This window comes from Chrysochloris asiatica, unplaced genomic scaffold, assembly GCF_000296735.1.
Source record: "Chrysochloris asiatica unplaced genomic scaffold, ChrAsi1.0 scaffold00001, whole genome shotgun sequence".
Lineage (NCBI taxonomy): Eukaryota > Metazoa > Chordata > Mammalia > Afrosoricida > Chrysochloridae > Chrysochloris > Chrysochloris asiatica.
The window spans coordinates 17,954,876-17,970,067 of record NW_006408519.1 but is presented as its reverse complement, the minus strand read 5'-3'; positions in this window follow the sequence as shown (position 1 = coordinate 17,970,067).

The window sequence follows — 15,192 nt, the reverse complement described above, 5'->3', positions numbered from 1 at the left end:
GGGGGGGATGTCCACTTGCTCTGGCTCCCCCTTTAGTCACCAGAATGGAGGTGTGCAAACAATGGAGGCGCCAATGACCAGATACCCAAAAAAAGAAAATCAAAACAAAGCAAAACTGACAAAGTATATTGTCCACCTTTGCTCCAAGTTCCCGTGGTGTTTTTCCGTGGTGTTTTGGCTCCCCCACTTGGTCTGGCCCTTTGGTTTCACCCAAAATGTCGGTTCCAGACCTCCAAGCCAGGCACATTCAAAAGTACGTGATTTCTTACTTTAGCTTCAAGTTCCGCTAGCTATAAGCCTTCAAAATTTTAAGATACTCCTATCTCTGTGGTTCCGCGTTTTGGAGCTCTGTCCTGGATCTGCTCTGCCTGGTATTCTGTGGTATTGCTGTCGGCAAACTTCACTGCACCTCCACCCTTGCCACATCAAGCCCCCGCTTCAATTCTTCCTGACTTTTGGTAAGTTAGGTTGTGTCATCTATATATTGCAGGTTGTGAATGAGTCTTCCTCTAAACCTGATGCCATGTATTTCTTCATGCAGACCAGCTGCTTGGATTATTTGCTCAGCACATAAATTGAATATTATGAAAGGATACAACCCTGACACACCTTTTCTGATTTTAAAATCTAAAGCACCAGTACCCCCTTGTTTTTTTTTTCAAACATCTGCCTCTAAGTCTATATACAGGTTCTGCATGGTCACAATGAAGACTTCTAAAATTCCTATGCTTCATGCTGTTACCATAGTTTGTCATGATCCATAGAGTCAAATGCCTTTGTATAGTCGATAAAGCACAAGTAAATATCTTCCTGGTACTCTTTGCTGTCAATGCTGACCCTAATAGTACCCCGTGTTCAGTGTCCTCTTCTGAATGCAGCTTGAATTTCTGGCAGTTCACGCAATGCTGCAACCATTTTTTAATTATATTCAGGAAAACACTACTTATGTGTGATATTAATATATTATTCAATAATTTTCACGTTGTAGGGTTATCTTTCTTTTGAATGGGCACAAATACGGATCTCTTCTAGTTCTTTGGTCAGCTAGCCATCTTCTAAATTTCTTGGCATAAACTAGTGACCACCTCCAGTGCTGCATAAGTTTGTTGAAACATTTCAGTTTGCTTTGTATCAGTTCCTGAAGTCTTATTTTTCACTAATGCCTTCAGTGCATCTTGGACTTATTTCGTAAATGTCATCAGTTCTTAATCTTATGTCACTTCCTGAAATGGTTGAACGTAGCTAATTATTTTTGGTATAGTGACTCTCTGTACTCCCTCTATCTTCTTTAGATGCTTCCTGCATTGTTCAATATTATTCAATATTTAGGCTATATAACCCTTCAATAAGGAGCTCTGGTAGCTCAGTGGTTACGAATCGGGCTGCTAACCTCAGGGTCAGCAGTTCGAAACTACCAGCGGTTCTGAGGGAGAAAGATGAGGCGTTCTGCTCCCGTAAAGATTTACAGCCTCGGAAACCCTGTGCAGGGTCACTATGAGTCGGAACCGACTCCATGGTACTTAACAACAACAACAACATAACCCCTTCAATATCACAACCCCAAGACTTGAATTTTTTCCTTCAATTCTTTCAGCTTGAGAAATGTTGAGTGTGTTATTCCCTTCTGTTTTTCTAACTCCATGGCTTTGCACATTTCATTGTAGTATTTTGTCGTAGCAGGCTGTCCTTTTACTTCATCATTTCTTTCATTTTGTTTCAATTGACATAACTTTGCAGGGTCGTCCTAGCTCAGGAGTTGCTTTTGGGAGAATGTGAGGCCATTGTTTTGACTGCATTGCTGCTGGTCTTGCCCCTTGATTTACTTGTCCTCTCTTATAAGCGTGTTTACCAAGTGCACTCTTTAACAAACTTCTTGTTCTAAACTGGCTTTTCTGAGGATTTTATCTGTGACAATTACTAGTTCTTAACTATTAAATATCATAGATAAATACCTTCCTACTTAAAAAGGAAGGAATTCTGTCTGATACCCTAGTGGGTTATGAATTGGGTTAGTAATCTCAAGGTCAGCAATTGACATCTACCAGCTGCTCTGGGGCAAAAGATGAGGCTTTCTGCTCCCATAAAGATTGTTGGTGTTTTTGTTACATGTTGTTCAGTTGGTTCCAACTCATAGTGAGGCTGTATAGGGTTTTTGAGAAGCCATTAGTGAGTTTGATCTGCTTACCTTGCTGTTCACTGACCTTGCAGTCAAGTGCTTATCCTCCAGTGCCACACCAGGACTCGGGCCTGGGAAATCCTACGCTGGGTTGCTATGAGTCAGAACCAACTCCACGATGTACAACCACCACCACTTACATAGGTGTTCTGGTGTAGTGCTGTAGGATACATACACCAGCCACTCCTTGCAAACCTTATATAGGGTCGCTGAAAGTCTGAACAGACCCCATAGCACTTAACAATAAATTACATAGCAAATCTTTGAAGACAACACTTGTGTTTTATAATTGTTTTCAAATTATCTAAGCTATATTGTCATATGCAAAAGAAAAAAAAAAATCCACTCTAAATATGTTTTGTGCTTAATGTGACTATTCCAATGTACTCATCTGTATACAGGATCCTGTGAGTCTGAACCCACTTGAAGGCACTTAACAAGCAAAGCAACATATGACTTTCTACTCTTCACATTTAACTGCTACTTCTTGTTGCTGTGGGCCAGGTGTTGGGTTGCTAATTGAAAGGCCAGTGGTTCAAATACACCAGCTCCTCCATGGGAAAAAGATGAGGCTGTCTGCTAGCATAAAGATTTCCAGTCTCAGGAACTCTTTGTATCATAGTTTTGAATTCGAATAGACTCAATGGGAATAGAGCTACTAAATGTGTCATCTTAATCAATCATCTCAACTGCATTATATACTCCTGAAAATAACTATATTTAAAACAATTTGACTCTTGCTTTCAAATTACATTTTTAAACAATGAATAAAGAACAAATAATAAATATTTGGCATCTATAGAATTGATCTATACCTTTGGTAGTAGAGGATTCTGAAATTTTGAAGGACTTAGACTGGACCCTGCCCATAAGCAGTGAGAATAAAGGCCCAGCAATCAGTTTCCAAATGGCCATGACCATGAACACCTAATGGAACAGTTCTACTCCAAAACATGTGTTGGAATTGACTCCATTGCAACTGTTTTTTGTTTTGTTTTGGATTTTTATTTACTTTTTAAATTTTGGTTTGGGGGTAGTCAAGATTGTAGAAACCACAGGGACAACATGTTTACGTTCCCATTTTGGCCGTTGTTGTTGTTTTTAAGTGTAATTGAGTAAGTTCTGACTAATAATAACCCTGTATAGGGTTTCCAGCTGTTTTGCAGGAGAAAGAGGAGGCTTTCTGCTCCTGTAAAGATTTATAGCCTCAGAAACCTTGTACAGGGTGGCTATAAGTCAGAACTGACTCTACGGCACACAGCCACCACCACCACAGGGTTTCCAAGGAGAAGCTGATGGATTTAAACGCTAACCTTGTGTTTCGTCATCCAGTGCCTATCCTACAGTGCCACACCAGGACTAAGTATCCATAATTGCACTCATGCTGAAAATGTATCTCCAGTATTTATATTAGAGAAAGTTGGGACTGACAGATTCAGTAGTTCAATATCTTTGGTGTCTAAGCCCTTGTTTTCTTGTCATTTGGTTTCCCTCATGCCCTGAAAAGAATAGGCAGGATAAGAAGCAAAAAGAAGGAAGCAGAGGTGAGAAATAAGGAAAATCAAATCTTGTGCTTCATTAACCCAGTTTTCTTAATATTCATTAGGGATACTATGGATAAGAAATTAGGGCATTTAAATAAAAATCTCTTCAAGCATTGGCATTCTCCTGATTGGTTTTAATGATGTTCTTTGAATCAACTTTGTTTCTTAAATTTAAGATAAGATTCAGCATTACCAGTTGCTTGCCATTTATCAGTATAATTTCTATTAAAAAAGACCAAGGGAGTAAAAATCAGATAATATATCTCAAGTAATCAGAGAAACTTGAAAGTTGACATTTATATTCTTTGTAATTTTGGTCAATAACTTTTAGTTTTGATTCAATGGCAGTATCTCATCCATAGTTGCTTTTCAATATTCTGAAAGACAGGAACTGTGTTCCCTTCCATCAAAGGAGTTGGAAAATGTTTGTGTGTATGTTTTCCCACAAAAATATATTTTGCAAAAAGAAAATAAATTAAATGTTGTAGTCTAGCTTATAACAAGGCATAAAAGACTAGTAATGTCAAGTAAAGTGAGTTCTTTCAACTGCCTCCACTAACAATTTCTAACGCAATGATTGCATTCAACTGAGATTGTTTCAAAATTGAAGCTCTCTGAATTAAATGACATGAAGCAGAGATAAGCAATAAAAGCTCAAAGACTTTTAAAAGTTATTGCTATTACAGTATTTGACTTGGATTGTCATATTGATTATGGCTGAATAATGAAACATACCCCAAAGCAATCACATGTGTTTTAGATGATGATTCTCCTTGTAAGCTTATTTACCCTTTCGTAAAGCAATTGCTTTAAGACTTTGTTTTGACCTTCCATAGTTTTAACCCTTTTATAATAATAATCCAGGAACTTACTGGTTATGTAAGCTAAACAAAGTGTTACTAACCACAGGATCTGCATTTCAAGTCCAGTAGCCACTTTATAGTAGAAAGTTGAGGTTTAAACACCCATAAATATTTCAACCCTTAGAAACCCTAACCACAGTACTAAGGGTGTAACCAGCATCACTGTAAATTGGAACCAACTTCATTGCACTTAACAAGAAAAACAATTACAAGTCTTGAATATGAAAACTTTACTTCAAACTCCTTCATCATAACGTATTATTTTAAGTGGCGGTACTAATAAATATTAAATTGAAACTTTGCATTTACTAAAGCAACTCAAAATGAATTGTAACAAAACATATGTTATTGTTGTTGTTAAGTGCATTTGAGTTGGTTCTAACTCATAGCGACTGTATTGTGTGGATTTGGAAGAGTGATTGCTGAGCTTGAACTGCCGACTTTGTAGTTTAAACCTTTGCAGTCCAGTGCATTAACCCACAGCACCACCCCAATAAAAAATATAAGCATCAAAAAAATGCTACACAGAGCACAGCAGACCCTCAAATTTATCCTCCAGTTGTTTTTAGCCACTTAAAAAAATGAGTTCAAGCTAAAAAATATGGACTAATTTTACATATTTTGAGTATTACAAATAGATTCTATGAGCAACTAAGTCCAACCAATATCCTTTGCAGTTTTTGTCTGCATATCACTATTTCAATTGTTCATGATAATGTGAAATAACTGTTTATTATACAAAATTACATAAACAGTTAAAACAAATGAAATTTTAAGTAGTTAAGTAAAAGCTCATGAGAAATGTTCACTTTCACGGAGACTTTGCAAAGCATTGATGTAAAATTAGTCTTTCGGAAATGTTAGGAGATACTCAGCTAGATTACAGGGACATTTTAAGAAATTAATAGAGTACAAACATGACTATACATTATTTGAGAGGAAGGACTTGATTTTATAAATTTACATGTAAAAAGCACTTATCACTGACACTGTGCAACAAAATTAAATATTATACATTCTTTTTCACACTTTTTACCTTTTAAAAATCTTTATTGTGATTTGGGTGAAATTTTACAGAGTAAATTGGTTTACCATTCAACAATTCATGCACATTTTGGTTCATGAGAGAGATTGCAGTACCCACAATGCAACAGAACTCTTTCTACTTTCTCCCTGTGTTGACCATTTCCATCCATCCATTTTCCTATCCCGTCCTTTCCTCAGAGCTTTATCTCTGACCAAATATTGCCCTTTTGATCGTCTGTGTTTCATTCTTCTACTGTCCTGCTGTTTGCATTCACCTGAGAGCCCTGTCTGTTGTTTGACTGAAAGTTGAGCAAGGGAGGATAGCTCAGTTTAGGAATGAAGAGTGTCTAGAGCCATAGTGTCTAGAGCTGGAGTATGTGTGTATGTGTGTGTGTGTGTGTGTGTGGGTAGGGGGTCTTCCCCCACTCTCTATCAGACCAGTAAGCCTGGTCTTAATAATTTCCTTGCTTATTTGATTTCCTTCTCTCTTCTTTGCAGTGAATGGAGAGGGACAAATCATTGCTCTTTAGATGACTCCTCATAAACTTTTAAGATCCCAGTTGCTTTTTACCAAAAAAGAATTTAGAAGGAGCTCTGGTAGCATAGTGGTTAGGAAATCAGGCTGCTAATCTCAGTTTGAAAGATTAGCAGTCAGCAATTCAAAACTACCAGCTGTTCCATGGGAGAAAGATGAGGCTTTCTGCTCCCATAAAGATTTATAGCCTCAGAAACCCTGTGCAGGGTCGCTATGAGTCAGAACTGACTCCACAGCACATAACAATAACAACAACAGATTATGTGTGCCAGTTGATCTTGGAGTCCTCTGGCATGATAAGATTATGGTCCTGAGCCCTCAGACCCAATGATTCATTCCCTCAAGGTGTTTGGTGGCACTGTGGGTTAATGCACTGAACCTCAAGGTCAGTTTAAACCACAAGGTTGGCAGTTCAAGCTCACCAACTGCTCTTCAGAAACCATATACAGGGTTGCTATGAATCACAACCAACTCATTGGCAGTTAGCAACAAGAGACTAGGAAGTTTCCATAATTTTGTCCCCTGTATGTTCCACTGCGGTTATATTTATAGCACATATAAATACATATGTAGACAGATCATTGGTTTTATATATATAGTCCCATTCATCATATTACCCTTGTTCAACTTGAGTGTTGATATATTCACTTATAGATTATTGTTATTATTGGTATTGCAGGATTGGATATGTAATAATATTTAGTTTGTTATTTTTCACTCTTATGCTCACTGGACTGTTTTCCTTTTCCTTGATAATTTTTTTCTGACCTCTCCCTTATCTAATATCACCTTTCTCTTCATCCAAAATGTGTGTCTACTCTCTATTTAGTGATTTACCTGCTTTTCCCTCCCACCCCACCCTTGGAAATCTTCAAAGAATGTTTCTTTCTGTTTATATAACTTCTCTTGAATTTTTACAGTAGCAGTCTCATCCAGTATTTGCCATTTTGTAATTGATTAATTTTACTTAGCATATGTCCCCTATGTTATGAGGTGTTTCACAGGTTTATCATTATTCTTCAACATTGTATAGTATTCTGTTGGATGTATATACATAGTTTATTATTTAATCAATTCATTTGTTGATGAGCATTTAGGTTGTTTACATATTATTGCTACTATGAATAATTTTTATGATCCACACAGTAAAATGCCATTGCATAGTCAATAGAACATAGATAAACATATTCCTTGTGTTCTCTGCTTTCTGCCAATACTCATCTCACATCAATAATGATATTCTCCATTTTATATCCTCTTATGAATCCAGCTTGAATTTCTGGCAGTTCCATGTTAATGTACTGCTGTAAACACTTTCAAATTATCTTTTACAAAATTGTACTAGCAGGTAATATTAATGATACGGTTTCATAATTTCCACATTCTGTTGGATCATTTCACTTTGGAGTGGACCTAAGCAAACAGCAGTCAAGAAACCAAGGACATATTCCATTAGTTAAATCTGTTGCAAAATATCTCTTTAATGTATTAAATAGTGTTTTGTTCTGTTGTACATAAGATCACTATTAGTTAGGACCAACTTGAAAGCACATAACAACAATAAAAAAATCTTCCTTTCCAAATTTATAGTGGTTGTTCTATGGGCTTGATACACAAATGCAATTCATTCAATTTCATGGGAGTTTAGGGATGTTGCTGCCGTTGAATTGGTCCAGATTCATGTTGATTCTAAACTCATCATTACAAATGCCGCAGATTCCTGCACCATCTTTGCACTTTGCTAATAAGCTTCAGTAAATTGCTGGGGCCACTTTGTATTTTTAGTGTCCTCCAACATAGGGCCCTGGTGTGGCATTGTAGGATAAGCACTGGACTGTTTACCACAGAATTTGCAGTTCAAACCCACTGGTTGCTCTAGGAAACCCTATACATGGTCTCTATGAATCAGAACCAACTCTACACACAATAACAAAACCAATAGAAGGGACTTGTCTTCCAGCGCTGTACTGGACAATACTCTGTTGTGATATGATTTTCCTTGCACAATTTTCTGAAGTACATCATATCCACGTCTTACTTTCTAGACTATCTTATGTGTAAGCTCCACTGAAACCTGACCACCAAGACTGAGGAAGCTATCTTTTGAAACACACGAGCTAGCACTTCCAGCATCACAGCAATCTGGAATTCACCAAAGTACAACTTCCTAAGAAATGATGAATGGGACATAAATACATGTAAGTGCTTGTATATCTAAAAAGTGTATTTTATTTTACATTGATTCTTGAAGCATAAGATTTAATGGATGTCTTAAATAAATTTTTAAGGAGTCCTGGTGTGGCACTGTTGGATAAAGAACTGGACTGCAAGGCTAGTTTGAACCATAGGGTAAGCAGTTCAAACTCACCAGTTGCTCCTTGGAAACACTAAATAGGGTTGCTATAAGTCAGAACTGACTCGATGGCACTTAACAACAACAGGACAGCCATAACAAAATTATAGTTCTAAAGGCTAAAATTCCTAATAGGGGCCTATGCCATGTTTATTCTTTCTCATAGCCTCGCTTCTAGTTTCTGTTGGCTGTCAGCATCGTGGATGTCCTTGTGTTACTTACAGATACATTTGCTTTTTCCATGACATGGTATCTGTCTCTGTGTCTGGTCTGTCCTTTTTATAAGGCACCAATTAGAAGGGCTTCAGCTTAGGACTCCCTCTACAATGGTATGAAATCATTAATATAAGAAAGAAAACTTGTATTTCCAAACACAGGGACATTCACCTGTATAGGAGTTGGGACTTCAACAGAACTTTTTTGTGACACAACTCAGCACATAACTGGGTATAAAATTGGTGTATCAAAATGATGTCACTTCATAATTTTGTAATATTTTTTTCAGTACCCTTTGATGCACAATGTCACTGGTGAGAAATCAGATTCCAAATGATTCTTTTTCCATTTTGTTGTTGTTCTTTGGTGCCACCAAGTCAGTACCAACTCATAGTGACCTTATACACAACAGAACAAAACACTGCCAGGTCCCACGGCAATCTCACAATTATTGTTACGCCTGAGTCCATTGCTGCTGTCACTATGCCAAGGCATCTCATTGAGGGGCTTCCTCTTTTCCTCTGATTCTCCTCTTTACTAAAAAAGATATCATTTCCCAAGAAATGGTCCCTCCTGATAATATGTCTGAAATATGAGAAACATTTTAGGAGACCAGATTTGTTTTTTCTGAAATAGTTGGAATAATCTGTTTATTTAGAACTGCTTAAGCATGATACACTTATCAGTTCATTATGATTAATTCTGCTTTTGCAAATTTATTTAATTGGCAGCAGTTTAATGAATGCATGCATACATCCACATATATGAAATAGTTGGAGTGCTATGTACAAGCAGCGCTCTAGAATAAGCACTCAACTGAAATGTCATTTTGAACTAGAAGGTCGGTGGTTCAAACCCACCCATTGCTCCTTGGAAACTCTATACAGGTTCACTATGACTTGGAATCTACTCTAGAGCACTTAACAACATGTACAAATATTAGTACATGACTTTGGATTTTATTAAAACATTTTAATTAATTATTTTATAGAATTTATTTTCATGAAAATAAACCTTGCTAACTATATGTATTATATTTTGTAATTTGTATGTATAAGCATGTATAGTATATGTCTCTACAGAACAAATATATGTTTCCAAGCATTGTCATTTGTTGTTGTTAAGTGCCATTGAGTCAGTTCCAAACTCATAGCAACCCTGTGTATGGTTTCCAAGTAGCAACTGGTGAACTGCCAATCTTGTGGTTCAAACTGACCTTGCAGTCCAGCACATTAACCCTTATGTTTACTATCTTTGTATTTTTAACAACAATTAATACATAATAACATTTATTAACTAAATACATTTTTGTTGATTTGAGAAATAATGATACACAGGAAAATAAAAATATTTCTTTTGTTTATAAACTTGTGAATTGCAGTTTGTATAATTTAATCAATATTATTGAATACCAACTTCCAATATAAAGACAAAATATAAATGTAAATTACCATATTCTTCATAACAAGGTATTTGAATATCATATTTTATCTTTTAGTGCATTTGTGATGCCTTTGGCAACTAAAAAAATCTTTTTTTTTTTTTCAGAAATACCAAATCATATATTTTTTGGGATCATATCATATAAGAAATTTTAACCTAAGGTTTTTTTGCCTGCCCATTTTTTCTATTATTTTTCTTCATCTATGAGATCAGTATGCAAGACTATGTTACTGTTCCACAGCACATTAATAATCAAAGAGTATTTTTTGCTGCAGGAAGCATGTCAGGGTGATTTGACAAACAGTGTTTTGAAGGATCATGACCTTGGAGGTCTCTAGCAAGCCAATTTCTAAATTTGAAGAGGCTGTCAGAATGAATTTCAAAGAACAGTATATTAATGTACATGATTAAGACTGGAGAAACACTGTGCAATGGTTTTTACATTTCAAAATTAGACTATAATTAGATAATAAGATCCATGCAAAGTGTATTGAATCAAAATTAGCTAATGAAGAAGCATACCAGATAGAAGAGTATGTGTGTGTGTCTTTGCTTACATGTATGTTTTTTATGTGAGGTTTGAAAAAAAATAGGTATATTTCAATTGTCATGCAACTGAATTTTGCTAAATAATTAAACTATTAAATTAATGTTATTCAAATCACAAACCTTGCATTGTAGAAGGAGAAGCTGTCTGACAGGAAAAGTTAAAGATGAATGTTAACTTAATCTGTTAGGACCATAGAAAAGCAATTTTAATTTTCTGAAGAAATTGATGATCAGAAGAGTATATAGTAAAACTCTTTAAATTAACATGGACAATTCTATTATGTCTTACTAATTTAATTGTTAATTTCTTAAGATTATTTCGAAAAATTTATTTACTTATTATTTTATTTTTTAGAAGGAAAGTAGAAGTATTTAGGACTGCAAAAGACTTCCAAAACTTGAAGCTTCAGAAAGTGAGTATACCATAACATTTAAAACATACTTTTTATAATGATCTGGTAAAATAAATTAAGTCTTATACTGAACTGATTATATGTTGTTGTTTAGTACCATCAAATCAGTTCCAATTCTTAGTGACTCTGGATAGAATTTCTTAGGAGCATCTGGGAGGTTTAAACTGTTGAGCCCAGTGCTTACCCTAACAGCACCGTACCAGGACTCTGTGTGTCTGCACAAATACGTCTGCACAAATCCACAAATATATAAATACTCACAGGACCAGTAATTTTTAATTTTTTATGAAATATAAAAATAAACTGAATTTCAGTCTTAGAGGGGGTTTTGTCCTGAAGGGACTTGATTGGTTGCCTTGATGGCTTCCTGAGTAACAACTTGCTTATTCTTGTAGTAGCCAGTCATACTGCCATTTTTGTTATGAATTTTTTCTGTTTATCTTTCTTCAAGAAGTATCTTCTGTTGCTCTAGCTGTTCCATTCTGGTCTGCTTGTCCTTTCTAGTGGGAATGTCCCACCTCAGAAGGTTCTGGATGGGACTCAGGATTCCACCTAAGGTCCTATACACTGCAAAGGCTCCGCAAGAAGCCTATTTCACTGGACAAGTTCTAGAACCCTTCAAGGTATTCCAATCAGTTATAGGCTGAAGACAGACTTACAAGCTTTCTGTAACCATGTTTCTGAACATTCTTTTCTATTGCACTCAAGTGTCTATTTTACAATAATAGGCAAGGGAAACCAATATTTATAAGACAGTCAAGCATTTTAGTATTATTACCGCTCTTTAGACTATGCCTCGATCCCTGTATCCCAGAGACCTGTTGTTCCAAGGTTGAGCATGCATTACTATTTACCTCTGTCCCATTTAGCCCATGCAAACCTGTCTCAGTGTTCCCTATTTTTATAATGTAACTAATGTTGTCAGGAATCCTGGTTTGGTGCTGCAGGATAAGAACTGGACTGCAAACTACAAGGTCAGCAGTTCAAACTCAGCAATGCTCCTTGGAAAACCTGTACAGGATTGCTATGAGTCCAAAATTGAATTAAGGACACTTAACAACAAACATTAACAATATTTAAAAATATTAATATGTTGAGATATATTGTTTATTGCAGAGATTTTGATTTTAAAACAATTTAGAAGAATTTATTGCTGTCATTATCAGGTGCTCTTAAGTTGGCTCTGACTCAGTGAAACCCTGCGCATAGCACAATGAAACACAGCCTGGTTCTGGGCCATCCTCACAATTGTTACACTTGAGTCATTGGTGATGTCACTGCGTCAACCCATCTCATTATGAGTCTTTCTGTATTTCTGTATTTCTGACCCTCGACTTTACCAAGCATTATGTCCTGCTCCAGGGACTAATTCCTTCTCATAACATGCCTAAAGCATGAGAGATGAAGTCTGGCCATCCTACCATCTAAGGAGCATTCTGACTGTATTTCTTCCAACATAGATTTGTCTATTTTTCTCACAATCTGTGGTACTTGAAATATTTCTCTTTGATAACGTAACTCAAATACATCATTTCTTCTGCAGTCTTCATTAATCATTGTTCAACATGCACATGCATATGAAATAGTTGAAAATATTATGGTTTGGGTCAGGCATTCCTTAATCCTCAAACCAATATTTTTGTTCCTGAAAACTTTAGAAATGTCTTTTGAAATAGATTTGCCTAATAAAATATGTCATTTGATTTCCTGACTGCTGCTTCCATGAGTGTTTATTGTGGATTCAAGAAAAATGAAGTCTTTGATGTCTCTCCATTTGTCATGATGTTATTTAAAATTTTAAATAAAGACCACTACAAAACAAATATAGAGAAGACTATACTTACAGAACTTCCAGATGGTGAGGAAATCAAGTAGATTTCAAGATTAAACAGACTTCTGTAGACAGGTAAAGACATTAGTAAATTACAGGATAACCTCAAAGAAAGTTAACAAACTTTTATATCAAAACAAAAAAGAGGAAAACCATAAAGATTTAGCAAAATCAAAGCAAGAGCAATGATGACAATCACAAGGAAATAAGCAAACAAAATGAACTAAGCAACTAAAATTACGTAGACAAAGAAATCAGCAGCACCACAAAAAGCACACACACAGCAAAATTACAGCAATCAATTCATATCAATCAATAATTACATTGAATGTCAATGTATTAAATACACCAGCAAAGAGACAGTAGCAGAATGACTAAGAAATCTGCAACGCCCTCAAGCCCCTGCCAAAAAAACCCCAACTCTCTGTGACAATTATTGCATGTGTCTTAGCTTACCTAGTGCTGCTATAACAGAGATATTACAAGGATGATTTTAACAAAAGCAAATGTATTCTCTCACAGTTTAGGAGACTCAAAAGTCTAAATTCAGAGTAGCAGCTCTAGAGAAAGGTCCTTGTCTTCTTTCAGGATTTATAGGTCAAGCACTCCTTGGAGCTCTCCATGTATCTTGATATCAGTTCCCTGGTTTTCCAACCTTCACAGTGTAGGTACAGGGACCTCATGTCCGAAAGAGGCACTCCACTGTTGGCTCGTTTTTCTTGGAGGCAGCTGATTTCTTGGTTCTCTCTTTGCTTGTGTCTCTCTCCTTTTATTTATGTTTTAACCATTTGCTAAAAAGTAGAACTGCTCCATAGGATTTTCTTGGCTGTTCTCTTTATGTAAGCAGTTTGCCAAGCCATTCTTTCAGGTAACAAATACACGAATAAGAAATTATATGAATGACATCACAACAGAACCAACAGAAATAAAAATGATAATAACAGAATACTACAAAGAATTGTATGCCGATATATTTGAAAATATAGGACAAATGGACTAATTTCTAGAAATATACTGGCTGGCTGGCTTGTGCTGTGGAGTCAGTTCTAACACATAGCGACCCTATACAGGGTTTCCAAGCTATAAATCTTTATGGTAGCAGAACACCTCATCTTTTTCCCACAGAACAGCTGGTAGTTTGAACTGCTGACCTTGTGGTTTGCAGCCCAATTTGTAACCATTAAGCTACCAGAGCTCCTTAGAAACATACTAGCTATATAAAATAACACAGCCTAACTGAAGTCTGTTCAATTTCTTTTTTTGTTTTAGGTCTATTACCATTTACTGAAAGTTTGATACTTTGCCTTTACCTTTTGAAAATTAGCCTGTCAAATATCTGTCTAAATAATGTTTAATAAAAGTGTATCAACAGTTCAACATGCATGTAATTTTAGAGGTATAAATTCTAGAGCTACAGCAATCAGATATCAAAACTCATGGGGGATTAACCTATCTGAAAACCTTTATGACAAAAGTGAGTTTGGAAATAGTGCGAACAGTTAATCCTCTCTGATTTTATCTCTCATTAATTCTGAAACACAGTAAAATATCAGTGCCTTTCAATAATCAAAACATTTTCCTGCTTTCAGTGTCATATTTTCTTACATCAATTAATGCCTCAATTTGTGTTTTTAAAATCACTTTATCTTGAAACGTTGTTGTAAAAATTGTGCGTTCTTTGAGTATGTTGTTGAGAACCATATCCCTAAATTCAACAAATGAAGAGATGATACTTTCCTGACTAGGTTTTTGTTTTAATCTTATTTTGTTTTAGTGTTATTTTCCTTTATAACCATTGTCTTGATGTACAAAAATTTCAAAATAAAGTGACAATTCAAAACAGTACGTTTTTGTGAAACATACTATGTATGATGTGAGTTTTTCAGTCTGAGATGGAGAAGTTGGTTCTCTCAGTTGTCTAGGTTCTGTTCTCTTACTCAATTTTCATTAGTTTTTTTTCCCCACAATCTTCCTATTGTTGTTTTCTAATTGTATATCATTGTGATCTGAAATGATGCTTTGTAGTATTTTGGTGTTTTAAAATCTGTTTTATTGAAAATGTCATTCTACTTAAGGGTTCTTGCCATTTCCTCTACCAATCTTAATTAGTTTTACACTTTGCTACAAGTTCTTCGTGTCCTTCTGCTACATCTCCACTTAGGAATTAACTTGCTGATTCACTTCCTCTTCACTAAATGCAAATTCTTATTTTGAATGTTTTCAGTGTCCATGTGAACAATTTC